Source organism: Phyllostomus discolor, chromosome 5 (genome assembly GCF_004126475.2).
Source record: "Phyllostomus discolor isolate MPI-MPIP mPhyDis1 chromosome 5, mPhyDis1.pri.v3, whole genome shotgun sequence".
Lineage (NCBI taxonomy): Eukaryota > Metazoa > Chordata > Mammalia > Chiroptera > Phyllostomidae > Phyllostomus > Phyllostomus discolor.
In genome coordinates this window covers 160,041,196-160,059,427 of record NC_040907.2, presented here as the reverse complement: position 1 = coordinate 160,059,427, position 18,232 = coordinate 160,041,196, and the positions used below count along the sequence as shown (strand labels likewise).

At 39.3% G+C, this 18,232-nt stretch overlaps 1 protein-coding gene across 8 annotated transcripts in view; it reads right to left on the bottom strand.

The window, feature by feature from the left end:
• ADD3 (adducin 3) overlaps nt 1-18,232 on the bottom strand; it is a 125,043-nt gene that overhangs the window by 46,114 nt on the left and 60,697 nt on the right. Inside the window, exon 1 of one of the 8 annotated variants that reach the window (XM_028511369.2) lies at nt 8,655-8,758. The exons of 6 other annotated variants lie outside the window; for them this stretch is intronic. The gene's annotated coding sequence lies outside the window, so the exon portion shown is untranslated. Of the gene's footprint in view, nt 1-8,654; nt 8,759-18,232 lie in introns of those variants that run through there. One more of the 8 variants, XM_036027272.1, reaches the window with a different exon arrangement.

Here is an 18,232-nt window from a genome sequence, read left to right as displayed (position 1 = left end):
TCCATGAAAAGAGGTATTTATCCACCTTGGAAATCTGTTTTTGTAAAAACCAACCAACCAACCCCCCCAACAAAACCCACTTTGGTGAAACTAGCTTTTACAAATGAATCATCTTTGGATCTACAGTTTATTATTATATACTGTAGTGTGTTAAAATCATCCCCTAAAATGTCATTACCTCAGAATGTGACCTTACTTGAAAATAGTCTTAATTTGTAATCACATTAAGATGAGGTCATACTGGATTCGGAGAGACCCTAAATATTGAACAATGACTAGGGTCTTTATAGGAGAAAAGTGAGAGAGATGTGGATACGTGAACACAGAGGAGGCAGATACACGGGAAAAAGCCATGTGATGATGGATGCAGAGATTGGACTGATGTACCCGTAAGCGTAGGAACGCCAGGGATGCTGGCAACTACTGGAAACTAGAAGAGATGCATAAAACAGATTTTCCCTCAGAGCCCTTGGAGGAAACCAGCCCTGCTGACATGCTGAGTTTTAACTTTAGGCTTCAAGAACTGCAAGAGAGGAAGTCTCTGTTGTTTCTCAGTCACTCATTTTGTGGTACTTTATTGTAGCCCTAGGAAACAAATACATGCACTGTTACTTTGCATTACTGTTCCTCTGTCACCGTTACTTTGCTGTGGTGGCCTTAGGAAACTAATACATATGCCGTTCCAATGGAACATACCATTCCAATGGAATTTCCATCCTAATCATACCTATTTTAGGAGGCATTTTACCATCACAACAATATGGATAGATAGCACACCTATACAGAATCAAAGTCAGTTCTTTAGAAATAAGTACTGCCTTCCCTAATATTACCTAATTAGAACCAAACGAGGAATAGCATCTTTAAAATTTAAAGGTGTTAGAGATTAGTAGGATATAAGATATTATTATATCCAGTCTTACCCCCTCATTTCTCCAAATGAGGAAACAGGCCCCAAAAGAAAGTATGACTTGCCCAGGTCCCTCAGTTTATCTTACTCAGGCCTTTCGCATTAGCTAGAGTAGCACAGGATCTCTCATTATAAAAGAAGATTTAAAACATAAACTGTATTTAAAAATTCCTTTAACTAAAGGTTTTGGCCATAAACTAATTTCAGAAGCTGAAGTACATTAAGTAAAATGTTAACTTTTATGAAAAAGCACCTAGTGACTCAAGCTCTGATTTCTTGACTTTAAGGGGTTGGTAGGTATGCATTCAGGGTTAACAACACATAAAACAGATTTTAAAATGCGTTTTCATAAGACCTGAGAGCCATTTATACCATTTTTAAATAACGAGAATGCTGCACTGACTGGTATGGCTCAGCTGGTTGGGCGTCGTACCACAAAGTGAAAAGGTTGCTATTCCAGGTCAGGGCACATGCCTGGGTCGCGGGTTCGTCCTGGGTCAGCGTGTGCATACAAGAGGCAACCGATCCATGTTTCTCTCCCTCTCTGTCTCCCTCCCTTCCCCTGCCTCTAAAAATAAATAAAAATCTTTAAAAAATAATAAGAATGCTTCTCTTTCAAGCTTTCGTGGTAATTCACTAGAGAGAGTAAACTACATGACTCAGCTCTTTGTGCCCCCTCACACACACCTGAAGGGTCCATTTAATTGCTTGTTGTATTGTAAGTCCAGGCTTGCAGTAGGATTCTTGTGTTTCTGAGGCTCACAAAGACTAGACTCACAGCTTAGCTCCTCAGTGTTTATTTAGCTGGACGTAGGGCCTACATCAAGTATTTCATTGTCAAATAAAAAGCAGTCTTCATGGAGCTTAGTAACTTAAGTAGCTCTCCAGAGTTTGGTAAATATTTTGTGTCTACTTTTGATCTCTCTTGTCAGGAATGGGTTCTATAGAGTTGTAACGTGGGGGAAAGTATTTTTCAAACATCTAAAGTGTCGTATGGATACTAGAACCCTTGGGGTTCATGATTATAAGGGAGAAGCCCAAGTCCACCCACTATAATATACCACAATACCATTTTCTTAGTTCCCCCTCTAAGAAAAAGAAAAAGCATACTAGAGCCCTATCTTAAAAAAGAAAATACTTAAGAATCAGCCTAGGGGTTTCTAAAATTCAGGATCTAAAAATAAGATGAAAGTTTTCAAGACCACCCCCGCCCCAGACACAGAGGGAAATGGTGACTCCCCCAAACAAAGGCCATTTCCCTGATTGCAGCTTTATTCACCTTATTTCTCACACACTTGCGCTGTTTCCCTGTTTCATCTTCATCCATCCAAATCTGAACCCACACTCGGTGGTCTTAATTCAAAAGCCGTGTCCTGCCATTGGGGCTGCCCCAGTCTCCTCCATCAGAATTAGCCGTTGTTTCCCCCTTGTGTACTCAAAGCACTTTGTCAGAGTTTGTGCTTTTACATTATGTATGTGTATCTGCTCCAGTAATTGTCAACAACTTTTTCCTTTCTTCACTGTCCACTTAAAGTCACTCAATAAGGGTTTATTAAACTGAGTGAGGTGAGCAGGGCTGTGGACTCATATCTCATTCTCCACTCACTTTAGAATAAACTAAGGCAGGGAACCTACAGCAAGCCTTGAAAACTGGGCTAATCGTGGTTTGATCAGAATGACCAGGTATCCAAGAGGGCTGAGGAAATAACATTGTGATCGGCATATAAACTGTCTCCAGCTGACTCAAAAGTAATCACAAGATAGCATAAAGGTGTCAAAAGAGCAATTTAAAAAAATCTACACTTAGTGCTGTGTTTTGAGACCAGTTACAAATACTACAAAAATGTCATCTTAACCCTACAAACTACAATTCAATCAATCAATCAATCAATCAGCAAACACAGATGAACTATTAAGTAAAGGATATACAGAAATATAAAGTACAGGTCTAGGCCCTGCCCTTAATGACTTTCCATTTTAGTCAATGACAGAACTAGAACATGACCACATGGAAAGATAACTGACAGTAAAAGCCAGTTTATGACAACTGCCCCCCAAAAAGAAAAATATGAGATTCCCAAGAACTGTTGAGGATTGCTAATAGAGTATGGGATTAAAAGGATAGAAGGATGATTTCAGTGAGCGAACAGCTAAATAAAGTCTGAAATTCTTCGTGTATAAAATGAAGTGATTTGACCAGATGACCTCTAGGTTTACCTTCCAGCTCTGAAATTTTATTGTCCTCTTATCACATAGTTATAGTAATGACTTGATATTCACTGACTACCCCTTAAAAGGAACTTTCTTCTTCCTAATCATTATTAAAAGTAACAGCTTTTAAAAAGCTGTCAGTCCCCAAATAAGCAGTATTATCAAATTATTTTAAGTATAAATATCCAAAACTGAATGTGATATATCTCATAAGAGGGTTTAATATTTCATAAGAGAACTTGAGTTGAAGGCTTTTTTTTTTTATGTCAGTTTCTTGCTGTGGCTTCCAAAATTCAAAACAGACTTTTAAATGGACATTTTTCAAATCTGAAAGATGTATTTTAAATTATTACATTTATTCCTGTCTGTGGACAGGAAGTGAGTACAACAAACCTGCAAAAGTTCATCACCATTATTGAAATATTTTTTATTCTTTGTTCTTTTTAACTGTCATGGCTTTTAAGTCCTGCAGTCACTGATGGTCAAGTGCACAGATGTATTCTGAAGCCCAGCCAAAGTCTTTTTTTTTTAGTGTAACACTCAAAACAAGGCAAATATTGGCTTAGTTATGACACTTGTTGTTCTAATACATTAATAGCCCATTGTTCACTGTGGTTGTCTCAACAAGATAATACATTGAAAAACAGCGTTTCCTGATAGGAAGTGAATTCCCACTGTGTGTCACAGGACCCTAGCCAAAGGCTGGGTGGGCTCTGAAGGAGAAACATCAGTCCCTTCTGGGACTGCATAACAGACCAGAATAATGATTAAACGTTTCTTCTCTCTCCCCTGTTTAAATGGCTGTTTTCTTCACCTCAAAGTACAATCTCTTTGACGGATTTTGCTATCATAGGACGGTTTTTCTAAAACGATTTAAAATGTTTTATACAAAGTATGTTCAACATCCTGTAGGCAGCAATATCCTGTATATTTCTAACTATAGTAAATTTCCTCAGTCATAAATACCACAATGGATGGGGTAACTTGACAAAGAAGGTATCCGGATGTGTCATCAAGACACACTGTGACCATGTTCAAGGTTAATTTCATACAGGCAATCATTTAAGTCATTAAAATATCTGAGGTACAAAAACTGCAACAGGTTTTTAATATCTCAGATATACTTTAGTAGGCTAAAACTGAGGCTCAATTAGTCCAAGCATCACAACTTTATTTCATTTAGGATTTGATTAGTGAAAAACCAATGTTGCTAACAGACCCGCATACAGAAGAATGTACATGCACAGTAACGGACGGTGCCCTAACAGGACATGAAGACCCCTTTGTTAAGTAATGAAAATATGCTTTGTTTTCATCAAGATTCACAAACTCAAATTTGAAGAAGTTTCTCTGTCCAATTCCACTTACCAGTGGATATCAGAAAACTCCAACAATGAAAGAAATGAGAACAGCTGTCATTTCAGTAGAAGCCAATGAGGTTGTCTGGGTCACCTGGTTAGTCCCACCATTTAATGCAGTGCTTGGGTCCTACAAGGTCCTCAATACATTTTAATAAACTGAGCCTTATGTCAATCGATATAAAAATTAACACAGAATGCTAGTAGTATAACTATCTGACATTACTTGGATAACAAAACATAGCTAAGAAAAAGTATACTTATTCAAAGTATGCCACGCTTTCTGCCAAGAAGCTAGGGTAACCTGCCCACAAATACACAGGCTGTCTACCTCCAGATCAAGATAACATCTATCTTCCTGTTGAAATTACACAAATCAAATGGTGGAGTTCTTCAACCATTTTGCTTTCAGGACAGCTGTCATCTGACAGAATTACAAGAATAAAATTGTGAAACAGGCAATGCTAATCAACCCATGTGTGATGCAGCAAAGATTCCGGCTTCTGTTACTTTATAACTCTGCTGTGAAACTTGATCACTTTGCTGGCAGGGTGACAGTGCACGGTTCACCTCTGAGGCTGCTTCCTCCACACCAAATCAGAAAACTTGAGCTCTGTCAAGCAATATCAGCTTTAGCATTCAGTGAAACAAGAAGATGGATTAGAGGGCTAGAATATGAAAACAATTTAAACAAGGGGGCTGAAGCCAAGTTGCAAAGCCCTTAGGATTAGCTTTGAATGGTTAGATTCATTGAAAATTGCAAGGATCCATTTTAAAAACAAACATCACCTCACTTGGAATCTTTTCCCCAAGTATTCAAGCCTGATTAAAAAAAATTTGCTTTTATCTTTGGAATGGGTATTATGCTTTTGAAATTGACATTTTACAAAAGAGAGTTTATGTAAAAATATAGTACAATATTCAACTTCCCTTTTTCGATATCCTTAAACTTTCAAATAGCTTAGGCCATATGGTGGGTCAAATAAATTACAGACCACACAATATATACTAAAGATGTTTTCAATTTAAATAAGAGAAATTTCATATAATTTAGGTTATATAGCTTAAATCAATACTCCAACAAAAATACTAGGTAAATATTACAGTTGGAAGGAACATTAAAACTCATCTCTTCCAACCTCTCATTTTATTGATGGCATAACTGAGGAACAAGGCAGGTAGGCAATCTGCCCATAATCTCACATTCAAGTGTCTGAACTTTGGACCCAACAGTAACCTCATTAATCTGCTGAAAAACAACTCCCAGGGCAGTTCTTACCTACTCATGGATGGCGAGGACAGCAGAGCCCTGCCTCTGGTGTTCTAGAGGAGAAATTGGGGAGGGGGTTTTCCATGTCCACATAGTACTATCACCCCTTTCCTGTAGCACCTGGGTTCCGGGTTCTGTCCCAAAGTGGAGGTAAAAGAGAAGACTAATAGCTTAAATATATCTGATAGGGGAGAAAGGGAAAAACTTGGAAATAATCCAGGTTATCAAAAAAATGTTATGAATAAATTACAGTACACCTAGCTATATACTGAAGTACTACATAGCCATTAAAAAGAATGATTCAAGAATGAGGTAGATACATAATGGTATGCAGAGTATAATTTTATTTGGATTAAAAAAAAAGATATTCATAGGAATTTTCTGGGAAAATAAAGAAGAAACTTCCCCTTACCCCTCAGAAGTGGGGCTCAGGAATTAGGGCAGGAAAGAGACATTTTGGTATATGCCCTTTATATTGTTTCATATTTTTACTGTGTGCATTTTTAAGTTATAAAAGTAATACTTTTCAGAAGTATATTGAAGCAGAGAAGGGAACTTCTGTACAGCCTTGGAAAAACTCTGGTGAGGAGGATAAAGACGGGGTCTATTAAGGGTAATTTGACATTTTATATTTAATCTACATGACACATTATATCTAATTCCCTAGAAAAGACTTCCCAGCTTTTTTTATATCATGGAATGTGTCTTAGTTTTCACTAATACAGTCAGCATAAACAATATAAAATTTGTATAGCACACTAGAGTAAGCAGAGGGGATTTGGGGGCAGTTCTATAAAGCTTGGTGAAAAAAATTCACCCCATTTTCTTTACGTTACATAAACATTATAAGAAAAAATAAGTGTATTACTGGGGATATTAACTGTTGACTTTCTACAGAAGTTACAAGTAAAATCCATTTAGAAACATCTTCTAATTTCAATATTTGACAACAAACTGGTTGGCAAACTTTGCTCTAGAACAACTGTGAAAGTCTAAGAGTAACTGTATTCTCCAGGAGTTCAAAGGGGGAGCAGAAACCATCTAGCTCAATGAACGGAGATCAACATTTTAAAAAATAAAATAGAACAGAAAGCAGCAGTATATTCTGTGCTATAAGAGAAATTTACTCCAGAGATTAAGTGGTGTGCAATGTGGTGTATATATTGGGTCATGATGCAAAATACATTGAAAAAAAATTTGTTTTGTTTTTTAATTTGCTGAGAGAGAGGGAAAGAAAGAGAGAAACACTGATTTATTGTTCCGCTTGGCTGAATCTTGTGTGTGCCCTGACGGGGAATCAACCCCCCAGCTTTGTCATATCAAGATGATGCTCTGACCGAGTTACTTGGCCAGGGACAAAGAAAAGTTTTAAAGCCACTCACGGAAGGGGACACAACCAATAACTGTACACTGAGTAAAGGAAATGTTTAATGAAACATCTGTACAACACTTGTGACAAGACGTTCACCTAGTTTCCACTTGAAAATTACTTCCTTGTTGAGGGGATGATTTATATGGCTAATTTTACTGCTTAGATATTAAAGAAAAAAATTTCCAATATTTCTGATATACAGATATACATACACAATTTATTTAAAGCAAAGTTTTAGTTTTCATGTCATTTATAAGACTGATACTGGGTTAGTATATAAACATCTCCTCTCAATTCTAATACATTTCTGTTAGTATTTGTGGAATAGGCACGTGTCTTTATAAAGTATATAAGGGTATCTGAAGTTGAAGAGATCTTCCAGAGCTAACCCAATTCCTAATTGCACAGGTGAAGAAACTACAGTGTCCAAAGAAATAGCCTCTTAATTCCCAGGCTGGTGCTTTTTTCTATGATACAATGATTTTACCTTCTTCTCACATCCTTATGATGTTAGAAAATTGCTAAATGCGGTTACTACCAAGTTACAAAGAGGAAGGTGAGGCAAAGAAATGCTAAACAGTCTAAGTCCAAGATGGATGACACAATGTCACTCCTGCAAACTTTATTGAAATCGACCAATTTCAACATTCAGCTTTGATTTCATCTGGGGCAAGTGGCTCAACTTTCTGGTATGGAATGGGTGTGTCTACCCCACAAAAGGACACAATGAACACACACGAAAGGAAGAAAACAGTCAGTGTAGACATCACAAAGCACAGCCTCTCAACATGCCCACTTTGGTCAGTGCACAATCAAACACTTCACAGGAATTAACAACCCAGCTATAAACAAGAACCCCAATACACAAGGGGGGAAAAAAGTCAGACCCCATTTACAAAGAAAAATGTGCTGAACATGGACCTCACTGAATAATAATAATTCCCCTGTAGCTCAACTTACCATTCACGTCACAAACTCTAGAAAGAACACAGAGGCACAGACAAGGCATGGAACAGAACTTTGGGCTGCAACCTTCCCCAACTCTTCTGACAAATCCCCAACAGCAGCAGGACAAAGCATCATTATGACAGAAATAAAGGCTCTTTAGATGCTGCCTTTTTTTCATTCAATGAACCCACTCTTACACACAAAGTTCATGCCATGATGTCTCGCAATATAGTGCTGCCAGATTACGCTGTTAATGGGTCCAATAAATTCAGTGTGAAACACAACTTCAAATAATCTTATGTTAAATAATTAGCACATTTAGGCGACTACCAGGACTTTCCTTAATTTAAACAGTCAATGTCACCCCCAATACAATAAAACCCCCCCACAAAACTCAGTTCAGTAAATTGCTTTAAAAAAAAGAGCAGACAAGTGAATAGGAAAAAAACTAAGTTGACTGATAAAGCCACAGGTTCCTCCCCAAGAATATTGCATGTTACTAGCAGCTGGCACAAAATTAACCTTATCTATGCTTTCCCCTAAGCTGCGCACTATCAGTATTACAATAGACAATCCATTACTTACAAAAAAATTGAAGCTGCTGTACATTTCTTAAGCTGGTTTTTGTGTGGCAATTCTGATGCAATGCTGCCCTAGAAATGAACTTCGTTTTAAACAGCGAGATATCCACGCTCAGTGCGGTTAGAGCAGGGTGGAGCCCACTCTGGGGGAAACAACACACCCAGGCAGACTGCAGTGAGAGCAAACTGCCTGCTAATATCGCCACAACATTTTTCAGGTCCTCTGAGTCAAAATTAATTGGTTAATCCTCCTTAAAGAAACAGGGGGAGGGTTCATGTTTGTAGATCAGCTTTCCTGCCATGAAACGAAATGAAACTCATTTTTTTCTTGTAAAAGGTAAAGATACAATGCAAGGTGGGTCCTAGAGCTCAATCAACAGAACAGAATGTTAGGTGGAAGTGAACTACTATAAAGGAAGTCCAACCACGCCAACTTCTAAGTTTAGCAACAGCAGCTTCTACGTATCTCAAGGTGTTGGCAACACTGTTCACTCTAGAACTTTACTTTGGCCCATTTGGCCAAAATAGGGGGCTTGAATATAAACATAAGCATTACTTACCCTTCTCTATCAGTGCTCTAGTTCTGGCAATTGGAGACAATAAAATCCTTCTCTTATCAACTAACTAAGCAAAAATAACCTTCAAAAATAAGGGATTTGTGGACTTCCTTTGGTAGAATATTGAAATGAACACATAAATTACTTTGATTAAAATCACTAATATGCATACTATACTTTGAAAAAATTTTGTAATCACCCACTTTTTAAAATAATTTCATGAGAAATCTGATTTAAGTTTTTAAAATTTTATTTCCAAAGAAGATATTCAGTAGGATGTCTAAAATCTTTAATTGGTGTCTAAAATGATTTATCAGTTATTGAAACTGTTACCAAACATCTGATTATTATCCCAAGTGATTTAACTCAATACTACTTTCTGAATATGCACATTCAGAAACACAACAGTTACTTTTAATTGAACTCCTATAACTGATGAAATAAAAATGTTTCTCAGCAGAATTCCCAAGCATGTAAAAGAAAATAAGCTATATAATATTTCACATGGAATTTAAAATAATAGAAAGGCTTTGGGGAAAAACCAGGAAAATGTTATTTTTAGTGATGCATGTTACATTACCCTCACCAACAGCTACTCCCTCACACAGGAACAATGAATCAGCCTGGAGTATTGACCATTTTGATATTTTGAGAAAGAGCCTAGAACACCCTCTTTCAGGATCCTGGGGAGAGGGTGATGACTGATCGAGCCTTTCGTTGAATTATGAGGTCGTTCTTGCTGTAAGATAAACCGACCCATTCCAAAATACTCCTTTCATAGTTCAAGCGCCTGATTTAATTACTTTTCAACCGTATGTGTAATTATAAATCATGTGTTTGTTCTTCCCCAAATGGAACAACTCAAAGGTAGCAGCATTAGATATTATATTTGAAGAATCCCATCTTGATACTTTCTGGATTTGCACTGCTGGAAATGTCTGTTTTCAAGTCAAACTTCACTTTCGCAGCTGCAAAGGAAATGACAAGAGAAGAAAAACACAGCCAATATATATCAGCAATTAATTCCATCCACAACTGCCCAGCTGTTTGTGCATGGAAGAATCAGCCTGTTTCCTTTTGGGGCTTTCACCACTGAAAATTGATACTGCACATTCAGAGACACAAGCTGTTTGTAACATGTCAGGAATGTGCACAAGATCACATAGAGTTGAAGAGACAAAATGAAATCCAGATCTAGTTTTCTTGCAACTTGCCAGTAATATTTCATAGCTTAAAAAAGAAAAAAGAACATAGAATACCCCAAAATCACAGAAAGAGCAAAATACATAAGAAAAATATTCTCCCTTCTGAATATCACCCTTCTAATAAACAGGGAAAGTCTGCCAATGACATCAGATTTAGTATCAAGAATAGACACTCTGATTTATTGGCATAGCCAAGGTGTGACATTCTTAGGAATCCACATGCCCCCAGTACGTTAAATCCAGCCAATACCTTTGGACTATATAGTTGCTTGCCCAATGTGTAGTTAGACCCTTAAAACAAATCCTTATAAACGTAAAAGTTGTTGGGAAACCAACGCTTTCACCACAGTCCTGCAGAAAAGCAAGTTTTTCTTAGTTAGTTCAGACACCATTTGGCACTCCTGTACACCTGCCTGTTTCAGGGATTCGTGTAAATTTACAGATCCAATCTTTTAGGGTAACTCTCAGGCAATCAAATTTCTCCTTCTCTTTTGCCATCAGTTTTGTGGCTTTGAAATAAAGTACTCTTTTACTGAGTGCTAGAGGCTTAACACCTATAATATGGCTCAGGTGCAACTCAAGAAGTATTCTACCCCACTCTCTTCCTGCCCTCCAACTCCAACTTTATTTCAAATATTTGTTGCATTTTAGTTATAAAATGCTATTTTGTTGTTGTATTCTCAACAAACAACATGTAACTTGTTTTCCCTATGTAGAATAACTTGTGAGTAATTATTGTTATGGAAATTAGAGAAAAATGACTTTTTAAAAACTGATTATATTTATTTATTTATTTTTAGAGAGAGGAGAAGGGAAGGAGAAAGAGAGGGAGAGAAACATCAATGTGTAGTTATCTCTTGTGCACCCCCAACTGGGGACCTGGCCCACAACCCAGGTATGTGCCCTGATGGGGAATTGAACCAGTGACCCTTTCGTTTGCAGGCTGGCACTCAATCCACTAATCCACATGAGTCAGGGTGAAAAATGACATTTTTTAAATGAAATAACTAAAAACACATTTTAGCTATCTGTTTTTTAAATATATATACAAGTATCCCATGATTGAATTTATCGGTCTAATGTAATTCATTGCTGACCCTTCTTCTGCACAAGAGTTCATGCATTCCTAATTGTCTTACATTCTCAAACACAAGTTGGATAAGACTCAATTTGGGCACCACTAGGCCACTAGGAGCTGGGGCTAAACCAGTGAAGAAAAGGTAACTTGCTCCAAATATAACAGCAACATTCCATAAGCTTCAGAATGAAGATGCACTCAAGTGCCAGGACTCAAATCAGCACAGTGAGAACTGCCTGCAGCGGAAGTGCTGTGAAAGCACCAAGTGTGATTTGTTAAAGAAATCCAAGACGTCTCAAATGTGTGACAGACTGAAAACAAAGCACAAAACCAAAAAAAGGGCTATTTTCTTAACATCATCTGATCAAGGGTATATTTGGAGTGGAAGGAGGAGGAGAGCGGTAGTTCACTCTTTGCCTGATGGTGACACTAACTTCTAGAATTATAACTATTAGAGACTCAAACAGCCACAGGGATGAGCTCTGCTTGGCAAGCCTCGGTACTGTGGGACATTCAGACTAGCTTGAATGTTTAAGGAAACCTCCCAGCCTGCAGGATGGCTAAGGAAAGAAAAGGTCTCTCTGAGCTGTTTAAATTAGGTCACGTAAACTCATGACAGTCTAACTAGAGCCTGGGGTGGCATTAACAAAGACCCTTCAAGAGCAGGGAAAGCTGTTGATACAAAAATGTCGACTCATTTAAAAGTGATTTTCTCTGCAACAATTTATTATAGTAATATTTTTAATTTTACGTGTATTTATTATTAAACATTTTAAATATACAGCAAATTTGAAAGAATTTTAGTAAGAACCAAACCATGTAAGTACTACCTAGAATCTATCATTAACACTGTATATAAAATAAATATAGCCCCTGGCTGGTGTAGCTCAGTGGATTGAGCGGGGGCCTGTGAACCAAAGGGTCACTGGTTCAATTTCCAGTCAGGGCACATGCCTGGGTTGTGGGCCAGTAGAGGGCATGCGAAAGGCAACCACACACTGATGCTTCTCTCCCTCTCTCTCTCTCACCCTCTTGCTAAAAATAAATAAAATCTTAATAAGTACAGTATATTAACACTGTACTGTATCTGTTTATGGCTTTTTTCCTTTCAATATAAAATTTACATACAATGAAACGTGGAAATGTACACTTGTATAACCCAAATTCCTGTGAAGATATATGCATAGAACATCACCTTCACCACAGAAAAGTTCCCTCACCTCTTCCCAGGCAATCCCCTGTCCCATCTCCCCAGAGGCAATACTATTTTGATCTTAAAAGTGATTTAAAACAACTCCAAAGAGTTATGCTTTTGCCACCTGTGCATTAGAACATTTTCCTCTACATCACGTAACTAATACTTGGTTGCACAAAATGATCGGACATGAACAAAATAGATGGAGGAGCCTAAGAAGAAACCATAGAGTTAAAAGGAAGTATAGCCTCATCTGTTCCAATTACTCTACTTCTTGGGTGAAGGGAATACAACTTAGAAAGCCTGGCTGCCTGTACCAGCCATCCAACGGTCAGTAATTTATTGGCTGGGCCTAGTCTAAGGCTCTTAGGCAGCAGCTCTGCACTCCATTTCAGGATGAAAAGAGCTGAAGCTTTGGAGATAATGCTGGCTCTGAGGACGAGCTCTCCCACTTACAGGCCATGCATCTTAAACGAGTTTTTTTGGTTTTGCTTTCTAAAACCCCTTTGACTCTCGGTGTTCTCATCTGTAAAAAAACAAGAAAATCTTAACTCATAAAGCTGTGTGGATTAAAAGAGATAACCACTGCAAAGTGCCTGGCATGCAGTAAGTGATCAAAGGAAAGAAACACAGGAAGTGGAGGAAAAACTGATAGTACGAGGCACAGTTCAAGAATATGTACATCCATGCACTGCTTCTAAGGTTCCGTGTTGTCCTTAACTCATTTTGTGTGTGCAGAGAAAGTAGCAGCAAAAGCAAATAAAGCAGAACGCTTTATTCACTACTGAAGACAAGCAGCGTTTTACATCTTAAAAGAAGGGCTACTTGTTTTCCGTTTGCCCTTCTACTATGACAGAACTGGGGAGGTGAAGGAGGAAATCACAGACTTTTGACTTCGTAGAGACTGCTTACACCTTATAGACTTTTATCTTGACCTGACTTTTTATAAATGGCTCCCATTGCATAGCAGGATCTTCTTTTTATCCACCAAATGAGAATTCAAGGCCCCGAACTCAAATGTAACCTACTTTTCTGATCTGCTCTTGACAAAATTTAAAGCTCCTTCATCTGTGTCTCCATAATGCTTTAAACAACAGCATTCCAGAGCTCCTCATACCAGCTGGCTGTTTCCATGGGTTTCCCCCGCTTGAATGGGAGCACCTCTGCATCCAATGCCTAGCGCATGGAAACCACCCATGTCTGCTGAATGCACATGCCTAGGTAATGGGTATTCAGTTACAGTGAAAGTAGGGGGTGAAAAAAACTATGGCTGCTGAATGGGTATGGCGGGGTAATTGGTATTCAGTTACAATCAAAGTAGGGGGTGAAAAAAATTATAGCTGAACACTCACCAGAAAGGAAAACAAAGTGTCAGAAGAACAGGGGCAGGGAGATGATCATAGGGCCTATTAAAAAGCATGAAATCAAAAAGAGATTAAAAGCCAACTGTGTGCAAACTTTTGAGTTCTCCTTGATGTCACTGCTGCGAAGCAGCTGAAGTTCCACTGGGATAAGGCACACTGCTTTTATACACTTTTCCCATGGACTGCCCACGGCAATCGTGTCACACGGCACTATTATGTTCCTTTCATAGATGAGAATACTGAGATTCCAAAAGGTTAAGCAAATAGGTCATACAACTAATGGCAATGGAGATAAAAAGTAGAGAAGTGATTTTTCATCACAAGTGATTTTCATAACAGGCTAATTTTATGCAGTGTGGAGAGGCTCTGGGTTAAAAAGTAAAAAATAAAAATAAAAACCCCCAGATAGTAGTGGGGCATCCAAACAGTGTGAGAGATGCAGCTGAGGGAGCAACCTCAAGGGGAGAAAAAAGGCCTGGATCAATAACGAACCAAAGCTGCGGTGGTAAGAGGTGTGTGTGTGTTCTCTGTAGGAGTAATCATCCTGTAACAGTCTGCCACCCTGGAGTTATAAAACCTAAGTCAGAGATGGTCCTAGAAACACAGAGGGCTGAAGAGCAGCTGTTACTCTTTCATGGCTTTTTTCCTTCCAAAATAATTGTTCTTGGAAGTGATAATACAGCATGGATAATTCTATGATAAAAATGCTGTCCCTGGTGCTCATGTTCCAGAAGACGAGAACCTTGCCAAGCTGGTGAAATGCAACTCTTGTCTGTGGGCATCTCTGGCCACATTCTGTAATTTCCTATTTAGGAATACGCTGGTTTTGCCTCCCTTGCAAGATGGATTTGTGAAGGAAAGCCTCCACCCTGAAGTTTAAAGCCTCAAATCCCACAGGCCTCTGGCTGAACTCCAACACGGCACTCATGACACGCTGACTCCCAACTGCCTGTTCACTGGTGTAACTCGCACACGTGCTGTGAGCAACTAGAGAACGGGAGGTCTCAGGAACTACCTAGTACAGAGCACGTTCAAAAAGTATCATGGATAGTAAATGAATAATGTCCTTGGCCTATTTAACATTTGATAGATGGTTATTTGTAAAAGAAGTAATCCAAGATTTAAAGAGTAAGCAATTACAAAAAAAGGCAAGGTTAGGGATAAGTGAAATATGGTCAGAGTTCAAACAGGTTTTCTTCTGGATAAAAGGAAAAGCTGCCCTGGCTGCTGGGGCTCCATGGATTGAGTGCTGTCCTGCGAACCAAAGTGTCACCAGTTTGATTCCCAGTCTGTCTGTAAAAACCAGCAGGGATTGTGACTGAGAGATAAAGGGCTTCTGCAGCCCCAGGCATTCCTCTTAAAGAGCCTGCACACGGACTTAACTCACACTCACTTGCCTTGAGCTCCAGCACTGGGGCAGCAGCCCAGAAAAGGCAGGGACACAAAGGGGAGGAACTAAATTGTCTGACTTCAGGGCAAGGCCTGGAGGGGCAGCTTTCCCCCACAGGGTAGTGCTGGCACAGCCCTTTGTTCACTGCAGAGTCCTCACCCCACAGATCTGTGCGGCTGGTGCCATATATGAATCTCCAACAACCTTGGCTAATACTATTTGCCCTACCCTGGTGATTCTCTGAGGTCTGCCCCACCCAACTTATGTGCCCAACCTAAGCTGTTTCCTGTGGCTTTTCCGTGTGAACTGCCTCTCTTGGTTCATGCTTCAGACTTTTCCAAAATCTCTCAAGCAAGCAGCATCTTGACACAGTGTGCCTCATACCTCTTGCTAAGTGGCTCCAGGTCTGGCACTAGTGTTAGCTGGCCTTGGATGGCAGCTTGGCCTCTCCTGGGCACCTCCAAGCCAAGTACAAGTAACTGCCATCTGAAGATCACTTTGTGGCTCAAACTGGGTGGCCCCGGGGCAGCACACAGGTGGCAGCTGACCCTGGTCTGCACCTCCTGGGAGGCCCCACAACCACCTCCACAAGCCACACACTCAAGGTGTGGACGCCCCACTGAAGTAAGTCCTGTTCTGTGGGGTCAGGCCCTGCACAGCTGACCCTCAATAGTGGTAGCAGCCAGTACTTGCAGCAAATAGGCCTGGGGATAAATCCCTTCTGTTGACATGCCAACGGCAATCAAGCTCCCCTACAACAGAGGTAGATGTAAACAGCCCACACAGCGGGGAGCAGTAGGGAGAGGGTGCACCTGGAGTGCACAGCTCAGGTGACTAGGGACTCTGTGCAACTGGACTCTATAGAATACCTACTATATAAGGCCACTCTACCAAGCCCGAGAGATGTGACAGCTCTACTGAATACATAGAAACCAACACAGGGAGGCTGCCTAAATGAAGAGACTAAGAAACATGTCCCAAATGAAAGAGCAGAACAAAACTCCAGAAAAAGAACTAAATAAAATGGAGACCAGCAGTCTACCAGACATTAAGTTCAAAACACTGGTTAGAGGATCCTCAATGATCTCAGTGAGAACATCAAGAAAGAGCTGGAAAACATTGAAATGGAACTAGAACATATAAAAAGGAACTTGTCAGAAATGAAGAGTACATTACAGGGAATCAACAGTGTAGTAGATGAAGCAGAGGATCAAATCAGAGGTTTGGAAGATAAGGAAGCAGAAAACACCCAATCAGAACAGCAAAAAGGAAAAAGAATAAAAAAAATGAGGATAGTATAAGGAGCCTCTGGGACAACTTTAAGTGAACAAACACTTTGCATCATGGTGGTGCTAGAAGAGAGAGTGCAAAAAATTGAAAACCTATGTGAAAAAATAATGACAGAAAAATCCCTAACCTGGTGAAGGAAATAGACACACAAGTCCAGGAAGTGCAGAGTCCTAAACAAGACCAACCAAAGAGGCCCACTCCAAGACGCATCCTAATTAAAATGCCAAAGGTTAAAGACAAAGAAAGAATCTAAACAGCAGTAAGAGAAAAGCAGTTAGTTACCTACAAGAGAGCTCCCATAAGATTGTCAGCTGATTTCTCAACAGGAACTTTGTGGGCCAGAAAGGAGTGGTAAGAATATTCAAAGTGATGAAAAGCAAGAACCTCCAACCGAGATTACTCTACCCAGGAAAGCCATTATTTAGAATCTAAGGACAAATAAAGAGCTTCCCAGATAAGAAAAAGCTAAAAAAGTTCATCACCACCAAACCAGTATAATGTGAAATATTAAGAGTTTTCTTCCTGGCTGGCATAGCTCAGTGGATTGAGCGCGGGCTGGGAACCAAAATGTCCCAGGTTCGATTCCCAGCCAGGGTACATCCCTGGGTTGCAGGCCATAACCCCCAGCAACCACATATTGATGTTTCTCTCTCTCTCTCTCTCCCTCCCTTCCCTCCCTAAAAATTAAAAAAAAAAAAAAGTTTTCTTTAAGAAGAAAAAATAAATAATAAGAATAATAAAATGGAAATACATATCTGCCAACAACTGAATCTAAAAAACAAATCAATGAACATGCAGAACAGAAACAGACTCACAGATATAGAGAACATTTTGGTGGTTGCCAGAGAGGAAGAGGATTGAGGGGGATGGGTGAAAAAGGTGAAGGGATTAAGAAGTACAAGTTGGTAGTTACGGAATAGTCATGGGGATATAAAGTATAGTATAGGGAATACAGTCAATGATATTGTATGTCAACTGTAATTGAAAATAAAAAATTATTTGAAGTAAAAAAATATTACTTTTGCCTTGATCCTAAGGGCACAGGACTATGCAGGCATTTTTTAATTGTTGCTTTTTCTAAATATGAGACAAAATCTTAGTTGCACAAATATGTTTCACATTTCAAATAACTTACCCAGTAAAGACAAACACCAAAATTTTTTAAATCTTGGGAAATTTAAGTATTCTCACCCCCCCAAATTTCGAGTACTTACCCCCAAACACTGCTATAAAATAGGCAGGTGGCCAAGCTGACAAGTCACATGACTTAATAATGGACTGACTTCTCCAACATGACTTACTTCTCCAACACCAAGCTCTAGAACACGGGCTGCCTCTCCATGGTGAGAACCACGTCCCAGCTTCTAAAACTAACGCTCTGAGTCCCCAAACACTATAAGCTCTTTCTGAGACAAGGAAAGAGTCAGCTTTAGAAATTTTCTCCCCATTCTCACTCCCATTCCTTATCCCTTCCAGTTCCACCTGCCCTCAGTGAAATTGTTT